Source organism: Pongo abelii, chromosome 4 (assembly GCF_028885655.2).
Source record: "Pongo abelii isolate AG06213 chromosome 4, NHGRI_mPonAbe1-v2.0_pri, whole genome shotgun sequence".
NCBI classification, from domain to species: domain Eukaryota; kingdom Metazoa; phylum Chordata; class Mammalia; order Primates; family Hominidae; genus Pongo; species Pongo abelii.
In genome coordinates this window covers 64,100,661-64,106,007 of record NC_071989.2, presented here as the reverse complement: position 1 = coordinate 64,106,007, position 5,347 = coordinate 64,100,661, and positions in this window count along the sequence as shown.

Below are 5,347 nucleotides of genomic sequence, written 5' to 3'. Positions count from 1 at the left end.
ATCCAAACCAAAGTGCTCAAAGTGTTCTATAAGACAAGGAAGTTTTCAATAACTCATAATTCAGGGAGGAAGGAAAACTCTCCTAGCAGACCAGTCGCTTTCCATCCCAGACATCTAGAACACTTCCATTGTTTATTCTTAAGGCTTTTATTGTCAGATATTGTTTTGTGAATGTGTCAGAAGAGATCCAGAGAAGGGAGACTGCTGATGAGGCAGATTACGTGCATCCAAATGACCAATACACTTGCAGAAAAGGGTCAGAAAACTGATGGGAAATCTCTGGGTCAAAAACTAGCAGATGGTAAACCTATCTTCCATTTTAGAAGTAACTTTCTGGGGGAAATCCCTTCATTTTCAAATTTTAAAGTAGTAGTAACAACCACTGGCAACAATTGGCATCCTGAACTATATTTTCAACTTATTAAATAAAGATTACTCTTCTGATGGGAAAACAAGGAATAAAAGAAGCAGGCAGCCAGCATTTTGCCAAGTAAATCAGAGCAAAGCCAAGACTCCATAGCAATTTAGCAATGAAGGCTCAATCCCTGCTGAAATTTATACTATACAGAGAGAGTCAAGTAAGTCCCGGACATAAAACAAGATCAACAAGGAACATACATAGAAGGATTATCAGAATGTGGACAATGCAAGTAAGAGACAAGAGATAATTCAGATAAATCTACAACAGGGATTATTCTTTTATTATTTATTTTTATTATACTTTGAGTTCTAGGGTACATGTGCACAACATGCAGGTTTGTTACATATGTACACATGTGCCATGTTGGTGTGCTGCATCCATTAACTCATCATTTACATTAGGTATTTCTCTTAATGCTATCCCTCCCCCTTCCCCACACCCCACCACAGGTCCCGATGTGTGATGTGTGATGTTCCCTGCCCTGTGTTCTTGTGTTCTCATTGTTCAATTCCCACCTGTGAGTGAGAACATGCGGTGTTTGGTTTTCTGTTCTTGTGATAGTTTGCTCAGAATGATGGTTTCCAGCTCCATCCATGTTCCTACAAAGGACATGAACTCATCATTTTTTATGGCTGCATAGTATTCCATGGTGTATATGTGCCACATTTTCTTAATCCAGTCTGTCATTAATGACATTTGGGTTGGTTCCAAGTTTTTGCTATTGTGAATGGTGCTGCAATAAACATACGTTTGCATGTGAATTTATAGTAGCATGATTTATAATCCTTTGGGTATATACCTAGTAATGGGATGGCTGGGTCAAATGGTATTTCTAGTTCTAGATCCTTGGGGAATCGCCACACTGTCTTCCACAATGGTTGAACTAGCTTACAGTCCCACCAACAGTGTAAAAGTGTTCCTATTTCTCCACATCCTCTCCAGCACCTGTTGTTTCCTGACTTTCTAATGATCGCCATTCTAACTGGTGTGAGATGGTATCTCATTGTGGTTTTGATTTGCATTTCTCTGTTGATCAGTGATGATGAGCATTTTTCCATGTGTCTGTTGGCTGCATAAATGTCTTCTTTTGAGAAGTGTCTGTTCATATCCTTTGCCCACTTTTTGATGGGGTTGTTTGATTTTTTCTTGTAACTTTATTTGAATTCTTTGTAGATTCTGGTTATTAGCCCTTTGTCAAATGGGTAGATTGCAAAGATTTTCTCTCATTCTGTAGGTTGCCTGTTCACTCTGATGGTAGTTTCTTTTGCTGTGCAGAAGCTCTTTAGTTTAATTAGATCCCATTAATTGATCTATTTTGGCTTTTGTTGCCATTGCTTTTGGTGTTTTAGTCATGAAGTCCTTGCCCATGCCTATGTCCTGAATGGTATTGCCTAGGTTTTCTTCTACAGTTTTTATGGCTTTAGGTCTAAGATTTAAGTCTTTAATCCATCTTGAGTTAATTTTTGTATAAGGTATAAGGAAGGGATCCAGTTTCAGCTTTCTACATATGGCTAGCCAGTTTTCCCAGCACCATTTATTAAATAGGGAATCCTTGCCCCGTTTCTTGTTTTTGTCACATTCATCAAAGATCAGATGGTTGTAGATGTGTGGTGTTATTTCTGAGGCCTCTGTTCTGTCCCATTAGTCTATATCTCTGTTTTGGTACTAGTACCATGCTGTTTTGGTAACTGTAGCCTTGTAGTATAGTTCGAAGCCAGGTAGCATGATGCCTCCAGCTTTGTTCTTTTTGCTTAGGATTGTCTTGACAATACAGGCTCTTTTTTTGTTCCATATGAAATTTAAAGTAGCTTTTTCCAATTCTGTGAAGAAAGTCATTGGTAACTTGATGGGGATGGCATTGAATATATAAATTACCTTGGGCAGTATGGCCATTTTCACAATATTGATTCTTCCTATCCATGAGCATGGAATGTTCTTCCATTTGTTTATGTCTTCTTTTATTTCATTGAGCAGTGATTTGTAATTCTTCTTGAAGAGGTCCTTCACCTCCCTTGTAAGTTGGATTCCTAGATATTTTATTCTCTTTGAAGCAATTGTGAATGGGAGTTCACTCATGATTTGGCTGTCTGTTTGTCTGTTATTGGTGTATAAGAATGCTTGTGATTTTTGCATATTGATTTTGTATCCTGAGACTTTGCTGACGTTGCCTATCAGCTTAAGGAGATTTTGGGCTGAGACAATGGGGTTTTCTAAATGTACAATCTTGTCATCTGCAAACAGAGACAATTTGACTTCCTCTTTTCCTAACTGAATACCCTTTATTTCCTTCTCCTGCCTGATTGCCCTGGCCAGAACCTCTAACAGTATATTGAATAGGAGTGATGAGAGAGGGAATCCCTGTCTTGTGCCAGTTTTCAAAGAGAATGCTTCCAGTTTTTGTCCATTCAGTATGATATTGGCTGTAGGTTTGTCATAAATAGCTCTTATTATTTTGAGATATGTCCCATCAATACCTAGTTTATTGAGAGTTTTTAGCATGAAGGGCTGTTGAATTTTGTCGAATGCCTTTTCCGTGTCTATTGAGATAATCACGTGGTTTTTGTCTTTGGTTTTGTTTATGTGATGAATTACATTATTGATTTGCATATGTTGGACCAGACTTGCATCCCAGGGATGAAGCCAACTTGATTGTGATGGATAAGCTTTTTCATGTGCTGCTGGAGTCGGTTTGCCAGTATTTTATTGAGGATTTTTGCTTCGATGTTCATCAGGGATATTGGTCTAAAATTCTCTTTTTTTGTTGTGTCTCTGCCAGGCCTTGGTATCAGGATGATGCTGGCCTCATAAAATGAGTTAGGGAGGATTCCCTCTTTTTCTATTGATTGGAATAGTTTCAGAAGGAATGGTACCAGCTCCTCCTTGTACCTCCGGTAGAATTTGGCTGTGAATCTGTCTGGTCCTGGACTTTTTTTGGTTGGTAGGCTATTAATTATTGCCTCAATTTCAGAGCCTGTTATTGGTCTATTCAGGGATTCAACTTCTTCTTGGTTTAGTCTTGTGAGGGTGTATGTGTCCAGGAATTTATCCATTTCTTCTAGATTTTCTAGTTATTTGTGTAGTGGTGTTTATAGTATTCTCTGATGGTAGTTTGTATTTCTGTGGGATCGGTGGTGATATCCCCTTTATCATTTTTTATTGCATCTATTTGATTCTTCTCCCTTTTCTTCTTTGTTAGTCTTGCTAGTGGTCTATCTATTTTGCTGATTTTTTCAAAAAACCACCTCCTGGATTCATTGATTTTTTGAAGGGTTTTTTGTGTCTCTATCTCCTTCAGTTCTGCTCTGATCTTAGTTATTTCTTGCCTTCTGCTAGCTTTTGAATGTGTTTGCTCTTGCTTCTCTAGTTCTTTTAATTGTGATGTTAGGGTGTCAATTTTAGATCTTTCCTGCTTTCTCTTGTGGGCATTTAGTGCTATAAATTTCCCTCTACACACTGATTTAAATGTGTCCCAGAGATTCTGATATGTTGTGTCTTTGTTCTCATTGGTTTGAAAGAACATCTTTATTTCTGCCTTCATTTTGTTATTTACCCAGTAGTCATTCAGGAGCAGGTTGTTCAGTTTCCATGTAGTTGTTTGGTTTTGAGTGAGTTTCTTAATCCTGAGTTCTAGTTTGATTGCACTGTGGTCTGAGAGACAGTTTGTTGTGATTTCTGTTCTTTAACATTTGCTGAGGAGTTCTTTACTTCCAACTATGTGGTCAATTTTGGAATAAGTGCGATGCGGTGCTGAGAAGAATGTATATTCTGTTGATTTGGGGTGGAGAGTTCTGTAGATGTCTGTTAGGTCTGCTTGGTGCAGAGCTGAGTTCAAGTGAACAGGGATTATTCTTGTATTAGTTCTTTTTCATACTGCTGATAAAGACATACACAAGACTGGGTAATTTACAAAGAAAAAGAGTTGTAGTGGACTCACAGATCCACGTGGCTGGGGAGGCCTCACAATCATGGTGGAAGGTGAAAGCCACGTCTTACATGGTGACAGCCAAGATAGAATGAGAGCCAAGGGAAAGATGAAACCCCTTAGAAAAACATCAGACATTGTGAGACTTATTCTCTACCATGAGAACAGTATGGGGGAAACTGCCCCCATGATTCAATTATCTTCCACTGAATCCCTCCCACAACACGTGGGAATTATGGGAGCTACAATGCAAGATGAGATTTGGATGTGGACACAGCCAACCCATATCAATTCTGTTTTCTCGAATTCGTTAATGAATACAAAGTATATATCTGAACCTGCACCATTATACTATTTTGGAGTATGTATATATACACATATGGGTATGTTTATATATGTGTTTTTCAAGGTAATTGTTTAGCAAACTTGATATAAATGGATTAAATTATTATTAACAGGTCCTTTTACTGTTTAACATATTTATTTAAAGAAATAGCTCATGTAAGATGACTTTCCAGGCAGAACAAAACCCACCTGAGTATGGAAGCAAATTACAGCACTTCTTTTCCTAAGCATGGAAGTCCATTACAACACTTCTTTCAGGATGTTGTTTTAACAAAGCACATAAACATGTCTGCATGGATCACAAGTGTTAGAACCACTGTGATTCCTCTTTCAATCAGATCCTATCAGAATTATTATTATTATTTTTTGAGGCAAGGTCTCGTTGTGTTGCCTGGAGTACAGTGGTGAGATCTCAGCTCACTGCAACCTCCAATTTCAGGGCTCAAGCAGTCCTCCCACATCAGCCTTCTGAGCAGCTGAGACTACAGAGATGTACCACCATGCCCCATTAATTTTTGTATTTCTGGTAGAGACAGAGTTTTGCCATATTGCCCAGTCTGGTCTCAAACTCCTGGGCTCAAGTGATCTTTCTGCCTCAGTCTCCCAAAGTGCTGGGATTATAGGCATGTGCCACCATGCCCGGCCCCTGTCAGGAAACT